This window comes from Arachis ipaensis, chromosome B1 (genome assembly GCF_059453495.1).
Source record: "Arachis ipaensis isolate K30076 ecotype BB chromosome B1, ASM5945349v1, whole genome shotgun sequence".
NCBI lineage: Eukaryota > Viridiplantae > Streptophyta > Magnoliopsida > Fabales > Fabaceae > Arachis > Arachis ipaensis.
Genome location: NC_142436.1, coordinates 72,075,638 through 72,087,471, shown reverse-complemented (window position 1 = coordinate 72,087,471; position 11,834 = coordinate 72,075,638). Strand labels below are relative to the sequence as shown.

General features: G+C 41.4%; 1 non-coding gene across 1 annotated transcript; it reads left to right on the top strand.

Annotated features, from left to right (window-relative positions):
* Positions 1–8,638: 8,638 nt before the first annotated feature.
* LOC148576993 (small nucleolar RNA R71) lies at positions 8,639–8,746 on the top strand. The gene has a single exon (XR_015904297.1). It is a non-coding gene; the product is annotated as a small nucleolar RNA R71 (small nucleolar RNA).
* Positions 8,747–11,834: the final 3,088 nt, after the last annotated feature.

The following is an 11,834-nucleotide window of genomic DNA, read 5'->3' as shown; positions in this document are numbered from 1 at the left end:
AAAATTCACCTATACTCTTATTCTAACATCTCGACGACTCCGCCCGTACTTCCAAGCTCACACCATTAAGGTCCGAACAAATTAGCCCATAAAAGGAATATTGCAGAAAATAGATTTAGCAGGCAGAATTCTACAATGGGCAGTCAAGTTATCAGAGTTCGACCTCCAATATGAAGCTCGAATGGCCATCAAATCACAGTATATGGCCGACTTTATCGCAGAATTCACAGATACCCTGGAAACTCCCACAGAATGGAATCTCTATGTGGACGGTTCTTCAAATAAAATTGGAAGCGGCGTAGGCGTGATAATAGAAAGTAACCAAGGAACCCAAGTTGAGCTCTCCCTCAATTTCGGGTTCCCGACCTCAAATAACCAGGCAGAAACAACAGGGAGCTACCAAGTGGTCACATCACAGACAACAGGGAGCTACCAAGCCAAAGATCCCACCATGAAAAAGTATTTAGATAAAACCAAGGAACAGCTCGGACAAATCGGGAAATATAAGATCTGCCACATACCCCGCAAACAAAATGCCCGAGCTGACACACTCTCGAAACTAGCCAGCACCAAACCAGGTGGCAACAATAGAAGCCTCATCCAGGAAATGTTACAAAAGCCGTCAATCTCGGAAGAGGAAAAAGTCCTAGCCATAACAAGCCAGGACCAAGGATGGATGACTCCCATAATCAACTACCTCAGAGCAGGAACACTCCCCACAGAAGAAAAGGAGGCAAAGAGGCTAAAAAGGGAGGCACAGTACTACACCATTATAAACAACATCCTGTACAAAAGAGGGATCTTAGTACCATTACTGAAATGCGTACCGACCTCCCACACAAAGGAAGTGTTAGAAGAAGTACACGGCGGCATTTGTGGCAATCATCTTGGAGCACGAGCTCTCGCCAAAAAAGTACTCCAGGTGGGGTTTTATTGGCCAACTCTACAGAAAGAAGCTACAGAATTTGTAAAGACATGCCCACCATGTCAGAAACATGCCAACTTTCACATCGCCCCGCCAGAAGAGCTCATCAGCGTAACTTCGCCTTGGCCGTTTGCAAGGTGGGGGCTCGACCTTCTCGGCGGCCCCTTCCCCCAGGGGTCAGGACAAGTTAAATTTCTCATAGTAGGGGTAGACTATTTCATAAAGTGGATCGAGGCAGAGCCCCTAGCCAATGCCATCGCTCAAAGAAGCCGGAAATTCCTATATAGAAACATCATCACAAGGTTCGGGGTTCCATATTCAATAACCACAGACAATGGCACTCAATTCACAGATGCAGGCTTCAGAAAACTAGTAGCCGACTTAAATATAAAGCATCAGTACACCTCTGTTGAACATCCACAAGCCAATGGACAGGCCGAAGCTGCCAACAAAGTCATATTGGCCGGGTTAAAACAGAGATTACAAGATGCAAATGGAGCTTGGGCAGAAGAGCTTCCACAGGTCCTATGGGCATATCGAACGACGCCACATTCCACCACGAAGGAATCCCCCTTTCGGTTAGCATACAGAATAGAGGCAATGATTTCAGTAGAAATTGAGGAAGGATCGCCTAGAGTAGTTCATTACAATGAGGGAGCAAACTCCCAACTTCAGAGGGAAGAGCTCGACCTACTACCTGAAATCCAAGAAAGAGCTCGGATCAGGGAAGAAGCTCTAAAGCACCGAATGGCTTCCAGATATAATCAAAGGGTAGTGCCGAGAAGTTTCGCAGAAAATGATCTCATCCTAATCCGAAATGATATTGGAACAACTCGACCAGGAAAAGGAAAGCTGGCAGCAAACTGGAAGGGACCCTACCGAGTTGTAGAAATACTCGGGAAGGGCTACTACAGACTGTCCGATCTCGATGGACGAGAGCTTTCCAGATCATGGCACGCTTTCAACCTAAGAAGGTACTACAGTTAGGAAGGTAACAGATCTCATTATTGGATGCACTATTTTTCCCGAAAAGGTTTTTTAATGAGGCACCAAGTTGAGACCCAGACACTATCCGACTTAAAGGGATGAAAAATTCCCACATGTATATATCTGCACTTTTACTTTGAATAAAGTTTATTTAGATATTCTATAAGAATTCAAGATGCATTAATCTGAAGTATTCATCGTCCGATTATAAAGCAACAGGTCGGCAGAAAGTGAAAAATAATTTCACCGCACGACCACGATAAAGATAAATCGTCCGATAAAGGTGAAAGCGCGATTCACCCAAACAAAGATCTAAAGATGCCAACCACTTTCTACAAATCGTCAAACATGAAAACAGAATAATGTAAGAAGTTATCGAAAGCAATCCAAAAAAGAACCTAATGAGGTCTGAGGGATAGCTAAAATAATAACTTAAAGACTGGCCGACATACAGAAGTCGGACCAAGTCAACCCAAGTTATAAGTAAACCCTGGAAAGAGGTCTGGCCAACCCTATTAAAGAGGATTACTTTAACTTAGAAGGGCTCGACCTAACAAAGTCAGCCCAAAATAAAAAGGTTATAAAAGTAATCCCTGAAAGAGACCTGACAAAGGTCCAAGAAAGAGGATTACAAAAATAACCTAGAAAGAGATCGACCTAATGAAGTCGATCTCCTACAAAAAGAAAAGGTTATAAAAGTAATCCCTGAAAGAGACCTGACAAAGGTCCAAGAAAGAGGATTACAAAAATAACCTAGAAAGAGATCGACCTAACGAAGTCGATCTCCTACAAAATAAAAAGGTTATAAAAGTAATCCCTGAAAGAGACCTGACAAAGATCCAAGAAAGAGGATTACAAAAATAACCTAAAAAGAGATCGACCTAACGAAGTCGATCTCCTACAAAATAAAAAGGTTATAAAAGCAATCCCTGAAAGAGACCTGACAAAGGTCCAAGAAAAGGAATTACAAAAATAACCTAGAAAGAGATCGACCTAACGAAGTCGATCTCCTACAAACAAGTTACAAAAGTAATCCCCGAAAAGAGACCTGACAAAGGTCCAAAAAAGATGATTACAGAAATAACTTAAAAAGGGGACCAGCGCAAAAGAACCACCGAGAAACAAGTTGGACCCATAAATCACAACCTCAAAAGATCCAAGCTACAAATAATAAAACAAAGCAATCCGAGGAAGTCGAGATGCAAGATTTCAAACATCAGTAGAAAACAAAAAAGATGCCAAGTCAAAAAACTACTTCTTTTACTCTACAAAAGTTATAAGGCCCGGAAGGCCACCAAAACCTACCGTGAAGGGATAGCGAGCTACCTTTTGTTTTTCAAAATAAAAACTTGCTAAACAAGCAACAAGGAAATGTCAGCAATTAAATAAAAAGTTTTAAAAGCCCACAAGCCGGGCCAACTACATATCCAGAAAGAGATCAGCAAACATTAGGAGCCTTCTTGGCAGCATCAGGACAAGGAGAAGGAGGACGAGTCTGAATCGGCACAGCATCTACAGTTCCATCCTCCCGGTTCAGAATTTGGCAATCCGAGTCAGGCACAACCGGAGGAGCAAAAGAGGTCGACACTTTGGCAGAGGACGCAGGGGGAGGAGCAACCTCATCATCATCATCCTCATCATCAGGGACAATCTTGCCATCCCTGACAATGTTATCCAGGCTAAAGGGGGTGAGATCGGCCTCGGGAGTAATGACCCGAACTTGCTCCTTCAAGTTCTCGTAAGCAGCAGTCACGCTGCCAACGAGATGACTTTGGAGCTCAGAATAATCTTCCCGGACATTGTCGAGCTCCCCCTTCAGGCGCATCATCTCCCGATAGGATGTAAGGTAACTATCCTTATGCATCATGGCTGTGTCCTCAGCCAACCTCAAAGAAGCCGCCAGTGATTGAGAACTCGCCTTCTTGTTCTCTAAGTCCTTCTCCAGCTTCGCTACCTTTATCTCAAGTTCCTCCTTCAACTCCCCCATCCGATCAAACTCTTGTTTTGCCTCCTCCATAAACGCTTTAGTGGCATGGAGAGGGAGATTCTGAGCAGTCCGATATATGGCAGCCGCCATATACACCATCTTTACGTGATTTCGGGCCATAAATTCCAAGTGACGGAGGATGGACACATCATCCATGGAGAGGGCGCCATAGGGACCGATTTGCTGATCCACAAATTCAATGGCATTAAAATCAGGAGCATCGAGGTCGAAAGGCTCAGCTGTATTTTGTTTTTTATTGGGAGGAGCAACAGATGGAGCGGCAGAAGTGGGGTGAGGATCCACCAAACGGACTCGGGGTGTAGGGATCACCTTCTTCACCCCAGGAGAACTCGGCACTGATGGCTTCTCGCGCACTTGGGAGGATCCCTTCCCAGCCGCCTTGGCCGCAATATTTCTGGCAGCAGTCGCCCTCTGCGCCCTCTTAAAAGCTTTCATAGATTCATTATTCTTTATTGCCTCTGCAAATAAAACAGAAATTAAGCTACAAGTTGGATAAGTCGGAAAGACAGCTACAAGCAACATAAATAGATAATAAAGGAAACACAAGATACCCAGTTCAGTTTGAAGAAGAGAAAGATTGGTTAAAAATCTCTTTGTGTCAAGATGGGGAGGTTGACCCCAGCGTTCTTCCAAGACAGTCACAAAAGCTCGCTCAGCCTCATCCAACATTTCCCACGCATATCTGGAGACCCTCACATCTTTTTGCCATTCCAAGGGAAAAGCAGGTTCATCATTTTCATCCAGAAAAAAGGGCCGAGCTCCTTCAACAGCTCGGACCTTAAAAAAGTAGTTTTTAAAATCACGGAATGACTCGTCAAACATGGAAAAGACCTTCTTTATCTGGGTAGAACGAAAGGAGACCAAAGCTGACTTCTTTTTTGCCACACCGGGCTTAGTCAAGACAAACAGATAGAAAAAGAGAGATTGAGAAGCAGGAATACCAAAACCATTGCACAACAATTGAAAAATTTTTATGAAACCCCAGGAATTGGGGTGAAGTTGAGAGGGGGCAACATTACAGGACCATAACAGGTCGGTTTCAAATTGAGTAAAAGGAAGGGTGATACCCAGCTGACCGAAGAAAAAATCATAAACATAAAAGAAAGGGCGATCACCAACAACCCAAGTAGAAAAGCAGACTCTCTCATCAGAAGAGGGAGGGACAAGCTCATAGTTCTTCTCATCACTGGGATTACTACAAACACTATGAAACTGCCTAAGCTGTGCACAAAACTCAGAATCAACCAGAGAAACACACATAAGAACCATCGAGTCCACCCAATCGGCTATACCCTCAGGAACCTGGGAAGGCATCTCTACAACGTTATTTCGGTAAGACATGAGGCCAACTAAATCCTACAAAAGAAAAGAAGAACGGATTACTCAAAAACATCTCGGCGGGCGAATACACAGAAAAGGAAAAACCCCAAGACTCAAACTAAAACTCCTGGGGCATCCTTTGGAGGCAGTAACAAAGCAAGGTATCAAGGAAAATCTACTTACGTCCCGGCATCTCACAAACAAGAATAGAAGATCTCAAACAGCAAGCATTTTTCATAGGAGAAAGACAAAACACAAACAAAACAGAAAGTCATCTTCCTACAGTCTATCAGCAAAAAACAACATCAAACATACCAGACGCAACCTTTTTTCAGAATCAAACAAAATTATCATTCCAAAGCTTCAAAATCAAAAGAATTTCACAACATGCAAAAGCCCTAAAAGTATCAAGCAACAGGAAAAGCGAAAAAGACCATGCAAAAGACGAAGAAATTACGAGACACACAATGATCAGGCACAGCGAAAAGTAGAAAGATCCAAACTTTTCCCAACTAAGATAAAAATTTTCTCAAAACAGACACAAAAATGCCATAGAGGGAGGAAGAAAGAAGAACCAAACCTGGGAAAATGAGAGAAAGCTGCAAAGAAAAGCAGAAAAGCGGAAGGAAAAATCCAGAATCACCCCTTCCCCCACGAAAAATCAAAGTCACAAAGCAACGTCGCTGGGCTGAAACGCGAAAGCTACAGGCGGAGGCTTTAGAAAAATCAAAGGAAAAAGTTGAAAGTGAGAAAGTAAAGGGAGAAGTTACGAAGAAGAAGCGAAGAAGAGAAACCGTTTTTGATCGAGAAATTCAAAACAAAAGCCAAGAGAGAGTGGGGGCAATTAGATGCCAATTAAATGCGGATATTAAAACTACTTGCGTTCCCAAAAAAGCACTGATATAAAAGCGCGCGCTTTTAGAGAAAAACGTTCTACATTCAAAAGCTGCTACAAAAAGGAGTCGACAAAATGCTTGAGTTCGGCTTCGCTACGAGAAGGACCAAAGTCAAGGACTCGACCTCGACAAAGAAGACCGAGCTCAAGCAGGGGCACTGTTCATACCCTGGGTCGAGCTATCCGACCTGGGATGATTGACGACAAAGCGACCGACCTCTTCAGGTCAAGCGGACCGACTTCCTCTTAAAGAAATCGACCAAATCGACAAGAAAGCCCATAAAGGGCCCAATTAGAGGAACACGACCCAAATCCAAAGGCCGTCCAAGCCTATAGAGATAAGGGCGGTTCCCTTGAAGATAGGCTGATCTCAACCCAAAGATAAAGATAAGATAAGATAACTAACTTATCTTATCTAGAAAGGTCACCCTACAACTACTATAAATACACTGGAGCACCCAGGTATAACTCATACTCTGATTCTACATAAAACCTGTTTAATACCCATGCTAACTTAAGCATCGGAGTCTCTTGCAGGTACCCCCCACCCTCCAGTGACGAAGCATCAGCAGTGCAGCAAGTCTAGCAAGTCGGACACAACAGCTCTGGCTGCCACCAGCCAGCCGGACACGACATCTCCGACTAGTACGGAAGATCTCGTCCGAGATCGACCTCCAGTTTCAGGTAACCCTCGGAACAATAACAAAAGAAAATAGAAATTTAACATAGATAATTAAAAATTGGGTTGCCTCCCAACAAGAGCTTCTTTAATGTCAATAGCTTGACAGTGGGCTCTCATGGAGCCTCACAGATGTTCAGAGCAATGTTGGAACCTTCCAACACCAAACTCAGAGTTTGAATGTGGGGGTTCAACACCAAACTTAAAGTTTGGTTGTGGCCTCCCAACACCAAACTTAGAGTTTGACTGTGGGGGCTCTGTTTGTCTCTGTATTGAGAGAAGCTCTTCATGCTTTCTCTCCATGGTTACAGAGGGATATCCTTGAGCTTTAAACACAAGGGAGTCTTCATTCACTTGAATGATCAATTCTCCTCTGTCAACATCAATCACAGCTTTTGCTGTGGCTAGGAAGGGTCTGCCAAGGATGATGGATTCATCCATACACTTCCCAGTTTCTAGGATTATGAAGTCAGCAGGGATGTAGTGGCCTTCAACCTTTACCAAGACATCCTCTACAAGTCCATAAGCCTGTTTCTTTGAATTGTCTGCCATCTCTAGTGAGATTCTAGCAGCTTGTACCTCAATAATCCCTAGCTTCTCCATTATAGAGAGAGGCATAAGGTTTATACTTGACCCCAGGTCACACAGAGCCTTCTCAAAGGTCATGGTGCCTATGGTACAAGGGATTGAGAATTTTCCAGGGTCTTGTCTCTTCAGAGGTAATTTCTGCCTAGTCAAGTCATCCAGTTCTTTGATGAGCAATGGAGGTTCATCCTCCCAAGTCTCATTACCAAACAACCTGGCATTTAGCTTCATGATTGCTCCAAGGTACTTAGCAACTTGCTCTTCAGTAACATCTTCATCCTCTTCAGAGGAAGAATACTCATCAGAGCTCATGAATGGCAAAAGTAAATTCAATGGAATCTCAATGGTCTCTGTATGAGCCTCAGATTCCCATGGTTTCTCCTTAGGGAATTCCATGGAGGCCAGTAGACGTCCATTGAGGTCTTCCTCAGTGGAGATCACTGCCTCTTCCTCCTCTCCAGGTTCGGCCATGTGAGACGTGTTTATGGCCTTGCACTTTCTCTTTGGATTCTCTTCTGTATTGCTTGGGAGAATACTAGGAGGGAGTTCAGTAATTTTCTTACTCAGCTGACCCACTTGTGCCCCCAATTTTCTAATAGAGGACCTTGTTTCAGTCATGAAACTTTGAGTGGTTTTAATTAGATCAGAGACTATAGTTGCTAAGTCAGAGTGGCTCTGCTTAGAATCCTCTGTCTGTTGCTGAGAAGATGATGGAAAAGGCTTGCTATTGCTAAACCTGTTTCTTCCACCATTACTGTTGTTGAAACCTTGTTGAGGTCTCTGTTGATCCTTCCATGAGAGATTTGGATGATTTCTCCATGAAGGATTATAGGTGTTTCCATAGGATTCTCCCATGTAATTCACCTCTTCCATTGCTGGGTTCTCAGGATCATAAGATTCTTCTTCAGATAAAGCTTCTTTGGTACTGCCTATTGCTGTTTGCATTTCAGACGGACTCTGAGAAATCATATTGACTTATTGAGTCAATATTTTATTCTGATCCAGTATGAAATTCAGAGTATCAATCTCAAGAACTCCTTTCTTCTGATTTGTCCCATTATTCACAGGGTTCCTTTCAGAAGTGTACATGAATTGGTTATTTGCAACTATCTCAATGAGTTCCTGAGTTTCTGTAGGCATCTTCTTCAGATGAAGAGATCCTCCAGCAGAGCTGTCCAATGACATCTTGGACAGTTTAGACAGACCATCATAGAAGATACCTATGATGCTCCATTCAGAAAGCATGTCAGAAGGACACCTTCTGATCAATTGCTTGTATCTTTCCCAAGCTTCATAGAGGGATTCTCCTTCCTTCTGTCTGAAGGTTTGGACTTCCACTCTAAGCTTGCTCAATTTTTGAGGTGGAAAGAACTTTGCCAAGAAGGCATTGACTAGCTTTTTCCAAGAGTTCAGGCTTTCTTTGGGTTGTGAATCCAACCATGTCCTAGCTCTGTCTCTTACAGCAAAAGGGAAGAGCATAAGTCTGTAGACCTTAGGATCAACCCCATTGGTCTTGACAGTGTCACAGATTTGCAAGAATTCAACTAAGAACTGATGAGGATCTTCCAATGGAAGTCCATGAAACTTGCAATTCTGTTGCATTAGAGAAACTAATTGAGGCTTAAGCTCAAAGTTGTTTGCTCCAATGGCAGGGATTGAGATGCTTCTCCCATAGAAGTCGGGAGTAGGTGCAGTAAAGTCACCCAGCACCTTCCTTGCATTGTTGGCATTGTTGTTTTCAGCTGCCATTGTTTCTTCTTCTTTGAAAAGCTCTGTTAGGCCCTCTAGAGAGAATTGTGCTTTAGCTTCTCTTAGCTTTCTCTTCAAGGTCCTTTCAGGTTCAGGATCAACTTGAACAAGTATGCCTTTATCTTTGCTCCTGCTCATATGAAAGAGAAGAGAACAAGAAAGTAGGGAATCCTCTATGTCACGGTATAGAGATTCCTTGAGGTGTCAGAGGAAAAGAAGAATAGAAGGAGGAGGTAGATAGAAGAGAATTCAAATTTATCAAGAGGGATAGAGTTCGAATTGCACCTTGAAGAGGAGTGTTAGTCCCTTAAATAGAAGGATGTGAGAAGAGGGGAAGAAATTTTCGAAATTAAGGTAAGAAATTTTGAAAATTTGGTAATTGATTTTCAAAAACTAAGATTGGGAAAGAAATTAAGTGATTTTGAAAAAGATTTTGAAATTAGAAATTAAAAGGATATGATTGAAAATTAATTTTGAAAAAGATGTGGTTAAAAAGATATGATTGAGAAGATATGATTGAAAATCAATTTAAAAAAAGAAAGATTTTAAAATTTGATTACTTGACTAACAAGAAATTAAAAGATATGATTCTAAAATTTAAAATTTGATCCTTTCTTAATAGGCAAGTAACAACTTGAAAATTTTGAAGTAAATCATTAATTATAGCAAGGATTTTCAAAAATAATAATAATAAAAAAATGGAAAGAAATTGATTTTGAAGAGATATGATTGAAAAGATATGATTTGAAAAAGATTTGACTTAAAAACAAAATCTTCCCTCTAGTGTCCTCCTGGCGTTAAACGCCCAGAATGGCATCCATTCTGGCGTTTAACGCCTAAAATCCTACCTTTTTGGGCGTTAAATGCCCAGCCCTGGCTGGCGTTTAAACGCCAGTTTTCCTTCTTCACTGGGCGTTTTGAACGCCCAGCTTTTTCTGTTTGATTCCTCTGCTGAATATTCTGAATCTTCAATTCTCTGTATTATTGACATGAAAAGACATAGTTTTGAAATTTTTTTTTTAATTTTTCAATGATGAGAAACAATCAAAATACAGCTAATCTTAGGAAACTCAAATCAAACAAACAATGCATGTAGGACATCAAACTTAAAAATTTTCATATAAGAGACACTAATAAATTGAGAATGCATATGAGAAACAACAAAACACACAAAACAAGAGAATTTAAAGATCAGAGCAATGAAATCATCAAGAACAACTTGAAGATCAATGAAGAACAATATGCATATATTCGAAAAATGCAAGAAGAAGAAAGTCATGCAATTGACACCAAAATTAGACACTAGACTCAAACAAGAAACATAAAATATTTTTTATTTTTATGGTTTTATAAATTTTTTGTGATTTTTCGAAAATCATATGGAAAAGAGAATAAAGATATTCAAAACTTTTAATAAGAATTCCAGGAATCATGCAATGTTAGTCTAAAGCTTCAGTCTAAAAAGATTAGACATGGTTAGCTAAGCTTCAGCAGGATATTACATTCAGCAGCTAAATTGATGAGAATCAATCAGCTTTTGTGATGATAAGAACATCACCTTGAAACTCTAGAATTCATTCTTAAAAATTCTGAAAAATAAAAAAAGTACCTACTCTAAGCAACAAGATGAACCGTCAGTTGTCCAAACTCGAACAATCCCCGGCAACGGCGCCAAAAACTTGGTGCACGAAATTGTGATCATCAACAATGGCGCCAAAGACTTGGAGCTCTCAAACGTGAATCACACTTTGTCACAATTCCGCACAACTAACCAGCAAGTGCATTGGGTCGTCTAAGTAATACCTTACGTGAGTAAGGGTCGATCCCACGGAGATTGTCGGCTTGAAGCAAGCTATGGTCATCTTGTAAATCTCAGTCAGGCGGATTCAAATGGGTATGGAAGATTGATAATTAAAAGATAAATAAAACATAAAGTAAAGATAGAGATACTTATGTAATTCATTGGTAGAAATTTCAGATAAGCGTATGGAGATGCTTTGTTCCTCTTGAACCTCTGCTTTCCTATTGCCTTCTTCCAATCATTCATACTCCTTTCCATGGCAAGCTTTATGTTGGGCATCACTGTTGTCAATGGCTACTTCTCGTCCTCTCAGTGAAAATGTTCTACGCACGCTATCACCGCACGGCTAATCATCTGTCGGTTCTTGATCATGTTGGAATAGGATCCATTGATCCTTTTGCATCTGTCACACGCCCAACAATCGCGAGTGTGAAGCTCGTCACAGTCATCCCTTCCCAGATCCTACTCAGAATACTAAAAACAAGGTTTAGATGTTCTGGATCTCAGGAATGGCCGCCAATAATTCTAGCCTATACCACGAAGGTTCCAATCTTAGATTAGAAACCCAAGAGATACACATTCAAGCTTGATTGCATGTAAAACGGAAGTGGTTGTCAGTCACGCGTTCATAGGTGAGAATGGTGATGAGTGTCACATAATCATCATATTCATCATGTTCTTGGGTGCGAATGAATATCTTGGAGAAGAAATAGACTTGAGTTGAATAGAAAAACAATAGTACTTGTATTAATTCATGAAGAACAGCAGAGCTCCACACCTTAATCTATGGTGCGTAGAAACTTCATCGTTGAAAATACAAAAGTGATAATGGTGTAAGCATGGCCGAATGGCCAGCCTCCAAGGTCTAGGGACTAAACGTCCAAA